The sequence below is a fragment of the Zalophus californianus genome, chromosome 3 (genome assembly GCF_009762305.2).
Source record: "Zalophus californianus isolate mZalCal1 chromosome 3, mZalCal1.pri.v2, whole genome shotgun sequence".
Lineage (NCBI taxonomy): Eukaryota > Metazoa > Chordata > Mammalia > Carnivora > Otariidae > Zalophus > Zalophus californianus.
The window spans coordinates 114,452,035-114,469,750 of NC_045597.1; the positions used below are offsets into that span (position 1 = coordinate 114,452,035).

The following is a 17,716-nucleotide window of genomic DNA, read 5'->3' on the forward strand; positions in this document are numbered from 1 at the left end:
TGAGAGAGAGAGAGAGAGAAACAGCATGAGAGGGGAGAGGGTCAGAGGGAGAAGCAGACTTCCCGCTGAGCCGGAAGCCCAATGTGGGACTAGATCCCAGGACTCCGGGATCATGACCTGAGCCGAAGGCAGTTGCTTAACCAACTGAGCCACCCAGGCACCCCGCCATACCATTTCTAATCTCTATCCTTGAAGCAAGAAAGAGGAAAGAAAGAACGAAAAATAGGTAAGTAGGTGAGCAGAGAGGAGAATTTAAAATGTATATCATGTGTAATTTTGTCTGCTCACAAGATCTTACAGTGGCAGGCTTGGAAGCAGAGGACCCAGAATGTCACTTCCTCAGTAACCATGCCTACTCAGTAAACGAAAGTATGGGCTGATTGGGAGAATACCGTGCAAGTAGGACTGAGCTGGGGTGGGGTTAAACTTCTTTCCCTTTGCGCTTTTTCCCACTATATCAGTTACTTCAGAAGCATATGAATTTTAATATTGACAGATGCACTTGACACTCTACCTTTTAGCCCAGTGTGTTAGCTTTCTCCACAGTAATGAAGAATTTGTTATGTCATAAGAGCCAAAAACATTTATAGGATAAAAGCCAACCTTGTAACTCTTGTTACATTGTACACCATTTTCATACTATGTTAAATGACTACACTCTGCTTTTTCCCAGGAAGAAATTGTGGTTTGATTTCTAATTAATAAATATTTAATTGAAAAAATGTGTTCGAAATGCATTTTACAAGTGTTATTTTGGGAAGTGCTGACACTTAGGAGAAGTTTGACTTTTTCATGATGTCTTCCTTCCATTTTCCATATATAACATCTCTAATATATCTTCCAATTTCCAAAATAGTATGATCAAAATTGGGTATTATATTAGTGTAATCTATTGAAGTGCATTTTTCTGATTTGAATTAAAATCTCTTTGGAAATGAATGTTAGAAAGTAGAAATATCTGTGTAGATGTTCTTGGTCATTGCACAGAGACTTTTGGGATTACTCCATTAAATAGGCAATAACTGAACCCTAAATCCCAAGTTATACTTTATTTTGGTATTTTACTGTTTTTGGAATTGGGTATATATTTCTGTCTTCAAAAGGAACTAGTGTATAGAACTAGGTTCCTAGGACATTGTTCCCAGAGATTACATTATCCTAGTCACCTGGAAAAGGGAGGCCTTGCCTGATTTTGGATCATTGTTGAAAGCTACATCACTGGAAATGAGAGAAACTCATAGAAAAGAGAATTCCAGAGGGAATTTATACCTTATAGCATAGCTGAACTTCCCATGCAGTTTCTATTTTGGTAATGATATTTTGAAAAAAGTCTTATGTGTTATTATGTTAATTGTACCATCATCACAATATGTTAAAACATTCATTCCTACAACTTTCTTAAACTTTGCTCAATCATAATTTTTCTTTGTCTTAATTTCCTCACTTATTTACACTTCAGTATATGGCACTGATATTTTGTAAGTTTCCTCAATCACCTTGTAATAAACAGAGACAAATAAATAATCATTTTACAATGTGGTAAGTCTTCATTTTAATACAACTGTAAGCCATTATCAGAGGTGTAACAGCAGTGTAGAAAGATGGAAGAAAGCATTAGACTTGGGTTCAGGTTCTAGTTGCACAGTTTTCCAATCCAGAGCCAGAGTTTTGTCTTCTCTTAGTCTCTCAGTTCTCTCATCTGCTAAATGAGGTTGATAATACCTCTACCCTAAGATTTTAGTGATGATTAAATCACATTATATTTGGGAAAGTATATGACATAAACTAGAAACTTAGTTAGATGTTAATGGGATCCAGGTCAGATTTTTTTTTTAATTTATTTATTTGAGAGAGAGAATGAGAGATAGAGAGCACAAGAGGGAAGAGGGTCAGAGGGAGAAGCAGACTCCCCGCCGAGCAGGGAGCCCAACGTGGGACTCGATCCCGGGACTCCAGTATCATGACCTGAGCCGAAGGCAGTTGCTCAACCAACTGAGCCACCCAGGCGCCCCCAGGTCAGATTTTTAAGGGTTGGGAAAAGAAATTTTATTTTATCCCTTTCAAACCTGTAATTCCTATTATCACATTATTATAGATTGTCCCATTCACTAGGAATATGAGTCTAGGTATTATGGATTTTGAGCATCTGACTTGTGAAGACATAACTAATGCTGTCTTTGTACTGTGCTCATGCCATGTTCCTCTGGAGAGGAAGGCTTATTCCTTGAGCCTCCATATTGCCTTCATGCCAGTGGCCATCATCCATGGCAAAGGGAAGACAGTCTCCCAGCCTCCAAAGCAGGAACCTAAAACATATTTTCTTATAAAAACTGTGCTATGGATTGGATTGATTTATTATTATGGTTTCCCCAAAAAGCTATTTTATTCTTAACATAAACAGTTCTGCATTTTTAAGAATACAAGTGTATTCACTGTATTTTTGATTGAAAATGAGTCTTTTTCTCAAGGGGATCTAGACTAGTTTATCATCCTCTCCAAGTTGGCCTTTATTCTGAGCCAGCTTTTTAAAGACTGAAACTTCCTTCAATCTGTTCCATGTCCACACCAAAAAATTCTGCACCCAGTAGACTTGTTAATGAAGTAGTATTACATTGTTGCTTAAAAACCTTGTATGGATTGATGAAGAACTTTTCTCATATTATATAGTTTATGTAGTTTTTGGGAAAGGTGAAAAACAAAACAGTAGAAGGGGAAAAGACTTTGAATTAGATTGCTGGGTAATTTTTAAAAAGATTCAGGTTCACTTCCCCTCCTTTCCACAATTTGCTTGATTTTAGAAGGCATGACTTAGAAAATAGCTCTATCTTTGAGATTGATGGTTACTGTAAATTTTAAAAATTACAGTAATTCAGATGTATTTCATGTTAATGAAATTGGTAAGAATAGTCTAAGGCATAGTTCTTAATATATACCCATATACAAACATCTTTTATTGACTGTTCTATTAGTAAGAAAATGAATTAAAAGTAGAGATGTACAGATTTGAAATATGTTCATGTTGGGATGTGGTGCAATGCTAATGATATTTCCTACAAATACTATTTACGTGAAAATGTGTTGTGGAGCTCAAATGAAAAGCTCTGCAAATTGAAAAAAAAAGTTAATATTTCAAAATTATTTGTGTTAAGGACATCTGAGAGGAAATGAGGAGAACTGGGTCCTAGCCCTTTTATCACTGACTATGAGCTTTGGCAAGTCAACCTTTTAGCTCTGTATCTTCTTCTTGAAAATGAAGGCAAGGTCTGGGAGATCGCTAAGGTTCCTTCCAGCTGTAAATTTCTGTTATTGTTATTAAATTTTGATATAAGAAATTAGTCATGCTGTACATAAAATTGTTATACTCAAGAGTTATTAATAGTATATAATTTTATATTATAAATTGATCTTTTAAAATATATAAAAATTTGGTTTTATTCTTTTTTCCTAAATGTTTACTGCTTTATACTATATTTCTTTACCAGACTTACTCTTTTTGAGAAAGGAAATATTCTTTGTAGGTAAGTCTCTTACTCTTCATATTTCCTGTTACCTCTCCTCCCTGCCCACCGCCCACCCACCCTAGGCACCTTCCCCATGCATACACACTGATACTAAGTCTGACAACCACACAACCCAGAGTAATAGCAGAGGTATCCTGACAAATTCCAGGCACTACTTTCTGCAGTAGAAATAGACCAATACTTGGCAACTATGTTGTGAAAATATAATTCAGAGGAAGTAAATGCATATGTAATTGTCCCAAATAGTATGATTTATAGCCTTGCACAGTTTAGGGGGAGATGGCATTTCTTCACTTACACACACATACACAAATATATACACACACACACACACGTTTTCCACCTTTTTTCTCTATTCTCTGTAAAAAAATAATGAACAAATCACTTTTACATCTACAAATATTAGTCTTGGGTACAGATACATAGTTTACATACACTTAGCTTGTTCACTATGTTTAGCTTTCAGACGATCATTACTCTTGAATAAACCCACCTTAGTGGGCAGTATGTGACCAAAGGTGCCCTAATATGGCCCATAGGACTCAAGGCTTAGCCATCTAGTCTGTTTTGTCCAGTGGCTGCAAGCACTAATCCAGTTTACAGAGTCAAGATCCAGAAATAATAATCCATCAGACTTGGCATTTCATTGACCAAAGGAGCTTTGGAATTACAGTGAAGCCGGGACCTGGACCTTGAGAAACATAAATGCTATGGCACACTCCAAAGAAAAGACCCCAAGATTCAAGTCAGGCAAATACTGGGAGGACCCAGAAAAACTTTAAAGATGAGAAAGAAATCAGAAAAATTAAACTCAGGTTGGGGAAGCAATTCTTAGAGAATTTGTGGATTCTACAAATGACTTTAATCCATAGTTCGTTTCTTTTATAGCATGTACCTTCAAGTTGCAATAGGAATGTACCCATTTACTAGGTAAACTGATTATTTGAGATGATGCGTCACATCTCTTGTTTGGTGGGTGTTTTTCCTTGCGATGGTTTGATACATTATAGGGATCTGTAAGGATTCTTTCTTTCATTTTTTTTCTTTAATTCCTGGTTTATTAACCCTCTCATGAAAAATCTGCACAATCACCACAGATAAAGTCACTGCAGAATCTTTAGTCCTTCTGTTGTTCAATCTCTAGTTCACTTTTTTGCCAGCACCAACATTGGCTTTGCAGTCCCCCAACTTTATTCATTCTGTTCTTGCGTTCCTTTCACTGTTTTCTTGAAGTCTTTTTCTTCTCATACAGGCTGTGTCTTGCAACTCAATGTTTGGGTTCATTTTTCTTTGCATAATCCAAGGAATCTTCAATCATGCCAAAGCCAGTTGTCTTGCCACCACCAAAATGGGATCTGAATCCAAATACAAAGATGACATCTCATGTGTTCTTGTATATTTTGGCTAGTTTTTCCCCAATTTTTGTCTTCGGTACTGCTGCCTTTCTGGCGTGAAGAACATCAATGACCATTTGTTTTCACTGAGGTAGTCTATTGGTCTGAACTTTCCTAGTCTAGGTGTGTCATTCATGATAGTTAGCCAATCTTCAAGGGCCAGGGAGGAAATGAATATTATTTCTTGAAAGAGTTAAATCGTGGGCCGATATTATTCCTTGAGCTTGTTTCCTAGTGTCTCAGTACCAGGCTTCTGTTTTGTTAGCATTTTGAGTAGAGAAGTTATACACTATCTTACCATTCGTAATACTTAAATATTGTTAGCATACTTTCTGCTTCCAGGTAAAACTGGTTTGCCAAAATTTCACCAACATTCAGGGCTAAATTTACTTTGTCAGAATGATTACTGGGGCGCCTGGGTGGCGCAGTTGGTTAAGCATCAGACTATTGATCTCAGTTCAGTTCTCGTTCTCAGGGTCATGAGTTCAAGCTCCGTGTTGGGCTCCATGCTCATTTAAAAAAAAAAAAAAAGATTGATGATTGGGGGGGTGCCTAATAGTTTTGCTAATGTAATAGTTAATGTGGTACTCTAACCATACACCCTTGTAGCCCCTTACCATTTTGTGCATACCAGCCTTCCAAAGGACAGCACCTACCTCTTAACCATAGGACTGCATTTGAGCTACTAGAAGCCACTGGGATTAGACCATAAGCAATGACTGACAGGTTTCAGCTTCCTTGGCCCTGGCTTAGACAGTTCTGAGACCTGTATCTTACACTATTTGCCCGTTTCCCCCCATGAGACTAAGTTTCAGTTGGCTTCTGTTTTAGCTAACTTAATAATGTATCCTATATTAGCTGCCTGCCCTTCTCTTATCACCTCCCCATTTCCCTGCCAGTTTCTCTGAACCTTCCAAATAAATTATGTATACTCAGTCTTAGTCCCAGAGTCTGCTTCCTTAGAAACCCCATTAAGACAACTACTTAACAAACCCAAAGATAAGAATTCTTCCCATTTAGGCTGGTATTTAATTTATACTGTTAATGATATGTTGTTTAGAGTAAAATGGACAGTTATAAAGATGATCCATTTGAATTTGGGACTGAAAATATATAGTATGATAGATCCCTTTTCATCTTTTTGTGACCCCACACTGTTAAAATGATTTGTTAGCCATCAAATATGAATAAAACTTAATAAATTACATAAGTAAAATGATCTTGCATAGTCACCCTTTTATTGAAATTCTAAACATAACTAAATTACTGAAGTCAGTGTATACAAAAAGTCTTAATAATGGAGATAGGAAAAAAATGCATTTTAATGAAAAAAATTGAATGCAATTCCGATAAAAAATTTAGTGAGACCTACAGTCTAAACTAAAATCTTAATACTCTTAAAATGCTCAAATGTTAAATATTTAGGGATACCTAAAATGCTAAAGAATTAAAAATGAAGTAGTAAAGTAATAGGATTCTAAGATACTGGAAAGTAGTATTCAGAGCATTTAATATACCAAATAAAAGAATAAAATGCTTAACAGCCACCGTGATACTAAAAATAAAATGTAGCAGAAAGCTCAAATGAAAATATTATGAACAATCTAAACGTACTAAGAGCATTAGATGGAAACCATTTTTAGCACACCAAAAACTGAATTTAAAGAACAAGCTTTCAAAGCCAGAAATGGTCACAGGAAGAATTCAGAGTCTCAAGGATAAAAGGAAGTCCTAGGTATAGTCTGAAGAAGATGGGAGTCGGGCAGTATTTGAACTTAATCTCCTTGGAACAAATATTCCCATTCTCTTGATCTTTGGGAAAGGGGCCAGACAAGAATCTGGTCACTGTTGATAATCCAGACTTGGGAGCCCAGGTCAATACTGGTTGGCCTTGGGCCTATTTGCAAACTGTATTTTAAAAAGACACTTACTCTGGAAGATAAATATGCAAATAAGGAAAGGAAAGATAACTCAGGAGCTTTAGCTGTGATGAAGAAGCAATGATAGCATTTACACCTTTAACAGTAGACAGCCTTTATCTCCACAAATCTAATCTATCTCAGGCTGCTTTTCTTCAAGCCACCAGTATGCAAGATAAATTGAGTATACTTTTTTCTTCTTCTTTTGCTCAGTTTGATTTCTATCACAATTTGAGAAACTACCATGTAATTTTTCTCACTGTTTTGATTTTTATAAATGTTTATATGTTTTATGATTCAAATAACTCCAAAGATAATATAATATAGTGATTAGGAACATAGGTTCTTGAGCCTGGTTGTTTAGGATGAATCCTGGCTCTGCCATTTACTAGCTAATACGACCTAGAGCATGTTACTTTACCTCTTTGTCTTGATTTCCTCATTTGTTAAGTGGGCATGATAAGAGCATACTATTCCATAAGGTTGTTTTGAGGATTAAATAACTTAAATGCAAAATTCTTAGAATAGTGCCTAGCATATATGAATACCCATAAGCTTTTTTCCATGTATGAAAACAGTATATTATAGATGAAATTGGAATTTATAAAATTGTTGAGATACATTACTACTTTTATATAATGATCACTATGAGGAAAATACATTACTAGACTACCGACTTCAAAAATGAATGTTTGAAACGTAACCCATCTGTGAATAAAGAACTGTAGTTTTTGCTTATTTTCCCATGTAGTATTTACAGTTGACCTTGGAACAACCCAGGTTTGAACTGTGTGGGTCCACTTACATACATGCAGGGTTTTTTCCCGATAAATACAGTACTATAAATGCATTTTCTCTTCCTTAAGACTTTCTTAATAACATTTGCTTTTCTCTAGCTTACTTTATTGTAAGAACACAGTATATAATTCATATAGCATGCAAAATATATGTGAATCAACTGTTTATGGTATCAGTAAGGCTTCTGGTCAACAGTAGGCTGTTTGTAGTTAAGTTTTGGGGGAGTCAAGCATTATATATGGATTTTTGACTGCATGCAGGGTTGGCATTCCTAATCCCTTGTTGTTCAAGGATCAACTGTGCTATATTTCTAGTAAGGTGAGGGGAGAGTAAGTGGTATGCCTACCATTGCTCATAGGCACTTCATGTCATTTCACACAATCCACAATCAGCTCTACTAAGTAGTTATTAATAACTATTTCAGAAGAGGAAGTTGGAATTTCAGAAAGGTCCATTGACTTACCCAGGTAGTAGAGCTACTATAACATTGTCTGACTCCAAATACAAAGCTTCTGCAACTATCCCTGTTTTATTAACAGAGGAGGGATTTGAAACATATAACAACTGGTATGGCAGAGGCACCAACTAATTTGAGTGGGTCCCTATTCTGCTGGGTGTTATCTCCTTAGGGGTGAGAACGTGGAAAAGTCTTTTTGGTGGGGATGAGGTCCTTAGAGAAGGAGACCATGTGGAGAGAAATGGAGAGCAGTGGCCATTTTCTAACAAGTATAAAAGCCTTTTACTATTTGGTATTTTTTTTAAAGATTTTTATTTATTTATTGAGAGAGAGAGAGAGAATGGTAGAGAGAGAGCATGAGAGGGAAGAAGGTCAGAGGGAGAAGCAGACTCCCTGCTGAGCAGGGAGCCCGATGCGGGACTCGATCCTGGGACTCCAGGATCATGACCTGAGCCGAAGGCAGTTGCTTAACCAACTGAGCCACCCAGGCACCCTACTATTGGGAATTTAACAACTGGTACAGCCACACTCTTCATTCTGACCAAACATTAGGTATGTCAAAATACATAATTTTGATATACCTAATGTTATAATTAGATGTATGAAAACTTAAATATGATATTAATTTTTGTTTTTTTTTGTTGGTATTTTTTTAGGACACATTTTTAGGATCAGGCAAAATTGAGAATTCATTCCTTGAAATTTCTGCTAAACTATTATTACATAAATATATGATCCTTTTTCAGTTACATTAATTGATTAATTGATCAATCGCCAGTTAACATAGATTGCCTTTATTTATAGTAAACCATTTTTTCAAAATTATGAACTTGCAATAACATGGTGGAAGAAGTTCTCACCTTACAGTACTTGGCCAAAAAATTTATTAAGCTATTGTAAATATGGAGGATTTTGTTGATTTCCTTCTCTTCTAAATGTGAATTTGCTCTCATTTATAGCCTTCCTCTTATTACATCTTCCACATCTAAGACGAATAAAACAGTGATGATGATTTTTTGTACCTAAGAATCTACATAGTATATGCTCAAATTTGCTAAAGACCTAATCTCTTAATTTAATAATCTGGGGGCAACAGAAATCACTTACAGTGTTTACTCCTTTTTCACCTTTTCTATGTGGTAGTAAAATTATTTGAAAATATGTTTTAGTCAATGAATTGACATTGTTTTGTGGTTTATATTGCAATATTTCATAGAATTAAATGAATTAAATATGTTAACTCTAATGCTTTTAGTTTAAACCAAATGAAATTTCCAATATTCAGTCTTTTTTGAACAATAAAACAAACAATTTCACCTGGTTCAATCCAAAAGAGAGGCATCCCAACATATTGAGATAATTTGTTTTTATTATTTTCCATTTGAATCAACTGAATATTTCATTTTATTTTTTGCTTCAATTGCTCTCTGTTGTAACCAGCCCATCAGTAGGTATTTTTAAATGTTTTGTATTTAATTTTTACTGAACATACTAAGTTTTACTTCCATGCACTGATTTGCAGTTCACTGTACCAAATTAAAATTCCATATTATATATATATATATATATTTACATAGGGTGCATTTTTTGTATCTGTATCTACAGTGGTATCTACAGCTATATTCTCAGTGCTAAGGAAGGAATCATCAGAAAAATCACAGCATTATAAATGCCAGCAATATAGGGAACATTTAATATTTGATTAATTTTAAATAGCATTTGAAGCTTTATGAGAGAGATGGTATTAAGACTCAAATCACTTATAGAGCACAATGACCTATAAGGTTGTGGTTTAAACGTTTAAGTACTTCTTTTTCTGCATAGTCATTTCAGTTCATTATAAACTGAAAAGATGGAGCAAATCTCTGGAAATTCTTCACATTTTGTATGTATAGTTTTTTATTATCTTTGAAAGATCTAAAATGATATTCCATTTATCTTTCCTATATCTCAAGAAATTTGACAAGGCAATCCTCTAAACATGAAAAATCTCTAATAAACAGGAGTGACTCAAGCTCTTTTTGGTTGCACTTGCTCCTATTTAGATTTCATTTTTTGATTTCTCAATTATCTCTCACTCAGTCAATAATGACCCCATTGTTGTTTACTCCTGGAGGTAATTTGTGTAACCCAGACATCTTTTTCCATTTATAAGGATTTTATTCTTGTGTCAATGTGTTATTTTCTTTAATAAAACTCTTCATTATTTGGCAGGTTGGCATAATACTGAAATGATCTTGGTAGGATTTGAAATATTGTTCTCTTTTGGTAAAAGGTGTTTCCACACATCATAAAATCAGGCATTACTACTGGCTCATAAAATTTCTCATGTAATATGGGTTTTTTTGCTGTTTATGAGTGCCTGCACCAAAACAAAAACAAAAACAAAAAAACCCAGAAAGTCAAAGCCTGATGTTTCCCCCAGACACTCACTGGTGACTATGATATTCCAGTCATATTAACCTCCTTTTCAGACATCACTAAGGATGATACTCCTATTCTTCTGTGCATTTATTTGCATTTTTCCTGCTTGTCATTTTATTATTTCAATGTGTGGACATGTGAGGATTTCAACTCCTTGCACAAGATTCTAACATCTCTCCCTGATATCTTTTTGTTTTTATTGGAAAATTTGATTTTCCCAAGGTGCAACTACTTACTGCTTTTTTGTCAGTTATTCTGGCTAACATCTCTTCTCGTAGGATTTATTTCCATTAATGAAGACCCTGCATTTTGGAGGATTGTTCTATTTTGTTTTGTTGATAATTTGAGAAGTCACTTTGGCTGAAGTATGCATTATATAAAAAGATTATGCTTTATATTATCAATGCCATAAATACTAGAAGGAGGGTATTTCCATATTATAGAACATTTAAAAGGTCTTATAGCATAAATTTGATGTTTTCTATAAGCAGTTTATATGCTGATTTTAATAACCTATAGCTGCATTTTGAAGCTGCTTATATTGAAAATCTTATGAGAACAGTTTTAGTTTCTATGCACATACTTAAAATTATATTTAAAAATTGTTATAAGTTAATTTAAATATATCTTCCCTTTAATTCGTTTTCTTTTAAATTAGTCTTAATTAACAAGTACTAGTTAATAAGTCTACCATATTTTTTAAGCTAACATGATTTTCTTTTGTTTTTATACAGAGAACATTTTCTAAAAAGATTTTCTCCGAGTTCTGATTCAGGATTTTCTACTTAAGCTCCTACAACACTCTAGTAGTTTGATTATTCAGTACAGTGGAGTCACTTTTAGGCTTGTTATTATCTTCATTACCACCATATAAATAAAGCATTATGGTTTATATTCAGATACGGATTTCTTTTTAGGTATTGAAGTAGATTTATGATCGTTTCATGAAATCTATCTATGTAGTAGTGTTTTTATTTGGGATTATAGTGTCTTATGTATCAAATGCCCCAAAATGTTACATCGTAGCACCATTAAAATACTTGAAAATATATGAAACTTCTTTAAAGAGTCCTAATTGTTGTGCACAAAAGCGATAGTGTCTCTCTCTGTCTCTCTCTCTCTCTCTCTCTCTCTCTCTCTCTCACACACACACACACACACACACACACACACACACACACACACACAAGGTTATGGACCCATTTTCTGTTTCAACAGCAACAGAAACATCATTTTTTTTGGGCTAAATTCCAGTTCTTTTGGAATTTTTTATTTGGTGGCCTGAATTTCAGTATCACTTCCAAGATTTTTGTTTTATTCTTCATGTTGGGCCCCATCAATTTATATTATTTTGTTTGTTTAAACACAGGCGTTAGTTAAATATGTTAAGGAATAAATTGCTGACTGGTATAACGAATGCCTATATTTTACCATACTGCTTTAGAACTTAAAAATATTAATGATATCCTATTAAATGTTTATGAATTTCTGTAACCTGCCTCCAAAAGGGGGCAGTACAACTTTGGTATTTGACTTGTGAATGCCTTTTTTTTTTTTCCAAAGCATTCTCTTGTTTGCCCATAAAATTTCTTGTGATTCTTAATCATAGATTCATAAAATCATGGATTTGGAAGGGACCTTCAAGGTTACCATGTTTCATAAGGAATTTAAGCATACTTTCTGATGTTGAAATTCCTTCTTTGATATCTCTATCTTTTGTCCAGTAATTCCATCTACCACCTTACCTCATTTTATTGCACTTCACGAATATTACTTTTTTTCATTTTTTGCACACATTGAAGGTTTGTGGCAGCCCTGCATTGGGCAAGTCTCTCAGTGCCATTTTTCCAACAGCATTTGTCCACTTTCTGTCTGTGTCACATTTTGGTAATTCTTGCAATATTTCAAACTTCTTCATTATTACATTTGTTATGGTGATCAGTGACTATGACTTGTTGGAAAGTTCAGGTGATAGCATTTTTTAGCAATAAAGTGTCTTTTAATTAAGGTATATACATTGTTTAGACATAACTCTAGTGCACACTGAATAGACTATATATAACATTTATGTACACTGGGGAACCAAAAAGTTCATTTGACTCACTTTATTGTAATATTTGCTTTAGTGTGGTGATCTGGAACCAAATCTACAATATTTCCAAGGTATGCCTGTATGCTTTTAGCATAATCCTGAAGAATGAAATCGGCAGTAATTATCACTGTTGCTTCTCTTCTCTTCTCTCTCTCTGTTTTTTTTTTTCCTCTGTAGACCTTTTTAGTATTGAAAAAATATCTTATTTCCAGCATTCTGGAAATGTAGGCAACTCCTGCTAATGATGATAATGAGAAAAAGAGGAATGTGATGTTTTTAAAAAGAAAATGGAGGTGATGTCAGTGGTAGCAATTTCTAAAGATACCATGAGAAAGTAACAGGTATATATATTGCCAGAATGTCTAATAGAGACTACTGAGTCAGGAATCAGAAAGGCAAGAAGCAGAACCTGAGAAGATACGTTGATAGTATCAATATCATCCTAGTCATAAATTTTAACATTGGCAACACTTAGAGCAAGGCAGAGAGCAAGGTAGATAGCAAGGTCACTAGTATATTTATCATTTCTAAAAGTAAAATAGCTTTAAAAATATAATAAAGCTATATAGAATAGTTTTATAGTTTATTTCTATAACACTGCCACAGAGGAAATCCTTGAAAAGTTCTGGTTTCCATTTGAAAGAATAAATGGAAATGATTTCTTTGTAATTTCTTTGGTGTATTGAATGTAAACCTATTAACCTAGACTTTCATATTCACATGATTTCAGTCTCCAAATCCTGTTGTTGTTGTTTTTTTTTTCTCTACAACATACTTATTTTCTCAACCTTGAGTTCTCAATCCATAGTGGTCTTCAAGAACCTTATTTTTGAAGTTGGGAGAAACTACATAGAATTAGAGTAATAAATAATTGCCAACTCACTTACTAGGTCCCAACCCTATTAGTTCATTAATTATCCATCAGCCAGCCCAATAGGATAACAAGCATAATGAATTTGTCATTGCCAGAATATTAATATGCATGTTCTTGGTACTATATTTGGCAAAATGTTGTACATAAATCTTTCTGCCCAAAAAGGTTAGCTCTCAAGGTGTTTGCATATTATTATACCCAAAAATCACTCACTGGTATTTCCCAAATAACAGATGTAATTAAGGTGGGCTGTAGTTTTAGAGAATGCTGGTGGGGAAAGAAAATAAGAAGAAACAAAGATTGCTGCTTTCCTTTCTCTAATGAAAAATAAATGTCATTTACTATTACACTTTGAATAGCCTGGTTATTATCAACCTTTGTAGAAAGAACTTTAGTTTCTTTGGACTTTAAATATAGTTTCTTAACTGAAGCCAGATCGTCTGGACAAGTTACAAGGGGGCTGAAGACAAGGCCTAACTTGGTGGAGAGGATTTAGAATTACCTTTGGTTCTTTGTTTTTTACAATGACAGGGGCTATCCAATGAGGGAATTCTTGCTGTTCAACTAAATAGAACAGTTGCATTAAAACCATAAATAAAAGTTATGCAAGGTGCCCTAAATAAGTGATCTGGAATAAACCTAATAACGGGCTTAACTGGTACTAAGCAATGGCTTGAATACACTCAGGCTAAGATTATTTTCTCTGCTAAAAACAGTTGAGAAAAAAAATCTTCCATTCATTGCATGATTAGAACTCTTGTCATACTGAAGAACTTTGGAAACTTTAAAAAAGCAGACATGGCAAATAAGCAAGCAGACAAGGGTTAAATACATTTTTAATTCTTTGAATGTTTCATTTTTATTGAAATAAAAGACTGAAAGGTTTTATTTTATTCCATGGTGTTTTACTGTGATCTGTTGCCATTCAGCCACATATGAAATTTGTGCATTAGATTTTTTTAAAAAGTCACCTATTAGAATAAATGGGATCTTGAGGTCTACAAAATTACATTCTGCTTATGCTATGAGAGCAATCACCTATAGAAGCTTAGGTTTTGGTGGTTGAGCATCCAACTCTTGATTTCGGCTCAGGTCATGAACTCAGAGTCGTAGAATCAAGCCCTGCATGGAGCTCCGTGCTGGGCGTGGAGCCTGCTTGAGATTTTCTCCGTCGTTCTCCCTTTGCCCTTTCCCCCACACTCACACTTTCTCCCTCTCTAAAAAAAAAAAAAAAAAAAAAAAAAAAAAAAAAAAAAAATTTAGGTTTTGATATAGTCCCATAGCTCAGGGTAGTAGAAAACATGTTTTCTTCCTGTAAAAACTGCCAAAATTGGGAGGGCTATCCTATTTTTAAGAAGGTATAGTTTCTCATAAAAATTTTTTTAATGAGTTAAAACCATAAATATAGGGGCACCTGTGTGGTTCAGTCTTTAAGCGCCTGCCTTCGGCTCAGGTCATGATCCCAGGGTCCTGGGATTGAGCCCCACATCCAGCTCCCTTCTCTGCAGGAAGCCTGCTTCTCCCTCTCCCACTCCCCCTGCTTGTGTTCCCTCTCTTGCTGTGTCTCTGTCAAATACATAAATAAAATCTTAAAAAAAAAAAACTCCTAAATATATATCCCAGCCTTGAACCATACTTAACCTTAATGTCATTAGGCTTATAGAACATCACATTAGAAGCAAGACTGAGGTTTTTAGGATAAATCTTTAGTATTTATTATGCTTTATTATGTAAATTGTACATTAAGTAGCACTAAATGAGGGCTTAGAAATCATCTCTTTGTGAGAAGAGTTGGAAGTGGACCCCCATGGTACTCTCCTTTGAGTGGGAAAGCTGATAAACCTTGCAAAAGGTTGGAAAGTATAAGGCAGAAATTTATATGATGATACATTAAGTAAGGCTTCCAGAACTACTGGAGATTTAGTTTAATGGACAGTGACTTCAAAAAATACTGTAGATAATTGTAGACTGCATGAGTTTGAAATCTAGCTCTGACAGTTATTGACTGTAACACCTTGGACGAGTTAATCTCTCGGTTCCTCAATTTCTTTATCTATGCAATGGAGATGATAATAGTACTTCTTAGGATTGTTGTAAAAATCAAATTAATTAATGATAGATTTAGAAATCAATAAATGTTAGCTCTCATTACTGTATTTCAAAGCAAGGAAGAAGTGTCAGCATTTTAAAAAAATGTTGCAGACACTATTGTCTATAAGTTTGTATTTTTAAAGTGTAATATGTATACTTTGAATTCTTTTGTGATATATTGTGTTATTTACAGTTATTGGTTCTTATTAAAGTATGTAGTTTTCCTAAGGAAAAACTAAACCTGTTCCCTACGACTTCTGTGTTAAGTATATTTAAATAGTCTGATTTATTTTTTAAAATGTGCATTCTTGTTAATTCATTGTTATTATTAACAGCAATTATTGCACCATTACCCTCAGTTAACTAAAATTACCTGGATTATGCGACATTAAGAGAGTTGGGTGTGGTAGCCTCAAAAGAGATGAAAAAGTTCTTGCAGCATAGGGAAGTTATAATTTTTAAATCATTAATAGTTGTGAAGCATACTAAAGAGAAAAGCTGGATGCCTCACTCAATCATTGTAAAATTCTATAGTCAGTTACTGGGAAGACCAACAAATAAAGTCATCACATATTTATTAAATGCTTTCAGGCTAGGGCTTGTTGGAAAATTATAATTTAGTTGAGGGAATAAAACAAACATGCCAAATCTTAATAATAAAAGATAGAAATAAGGGACCATAAGTGAGTACCTGATTAATTACCTAAGTAATTTGCAATAATTAGTGCTGGAAATCAGAAGAGAAAGAAAGCTTTTAGTGTCAGATTGATGGAAATTTCCTTCAAGGAGGAAGCAGTATTTGAGCCAAGTTTTGGTTGATGAAGAGATGAGAGATAAACAGCAAAAGGCAGCTGAGGTCAAATAGTAAAAGATCATGAATCTTGCCAAAAGACATTGGGACTTGAATGCATAGCTGTAAACCAGAGGCAGACTTGCATCCGATCCTGCAGATTGGAGAGGTGGGACAGATTCGTGTTCATGAAGACATTTGGGAAGTCCATGATTGTTTACTAGCTATTAAGCAGCACTAGGTCTGGGAAAAGAATCAACTTTAGTCATAAACTAAAGATTGATGATAACTTAATAGAAAAACCTGGTCTTTACCAGCACATGCATATAGAAAGAATACTTTATTAGAAGCACCTCCATACTAGGTAGGTAAGTGAAAATAAATATAGTTTTCTTCAAAGGTTTAGTAGTTACTTGAGATCACCATCCTTATGTAGAGCAGAGACTTGGATATTTACCCCTACTTATTAGACTTTTCTTTTTCAGAAAGAATCTAAAGAATATGTGCATATGAATATATTATTTTTATTACAAAGTATTTCTGGACCTGTTTATAAGAAGTTTCAGAGCTAAAGTGTTAACAGCCTATTTCATATTATTTTTAGTAAGTTATGTTAGTGTGTATGTTGAAGGAAATGACTCAAGACTTTTTCTTTAAAAAAATTTTAGCTTTGCTCTTAGAGCAAATGACACTAGAAGAGCTTTTCCCCCCTGCAAAGTTAGGGACAAAAAATATTTAATTCTGAGACATTAGGGCATGTTTGTAGTTATATGTGTAGTTTTAGGTTAAATTCTCATTACAAAATATCTAGTTTTTTCTTGTTTGCCACAGTATTTTGTTGATTACCTATATAGTTTACTTAGGAGAATAGCACAACTTACAAATTATATTATCCATAAACATTATTTTAGTTTATCTACATTGATTTATTGCTAAAATCTTATTTACATTTAAAGTTATTTCTTATTCTGAGCATCTCAGGATTATCCTTTAAGATTAGAAATATTACCTTAGAATAAAACTGAAGAAGTATTTTTATAAATGCTAATAATGAGTCTAGTAGTAGTGTTCATAAATTCTTATACCACTATTTTATAGGAACTGTAGACCTTTTGCATTATAATCACCAGAAATGTCTGTAAAAATAGACAATCCATGGCCTTAGCCTAGTTTCTCTGAATCAAAATCTCCAGCATGACACCTGGCAGGAATCTACATTTTAAAGTAGTACCTTTCGTTCCTTAAGTGCATTGTACTTTGAAATTCACTGCAACCACCATTTATGTCATACTTGTTAGTAATCAGATTAGCAAGTTTTCAGTAGTTTTCATAGATATCTCTAGACAGCATTTTTTT

General features: G+C 34.2%; 1 pseudogene; it reads right to left on the reverse strand.

The window, feature by feature from the left end:
• Positions 1–4,661: 4,661 nt before the first annotated feature.
• The window catches only part of LOC113920382, a 57,999-nt pseudogene continuing 44,944 nt past the window's right edge, over positions 4,662–17,716 (reverse strand).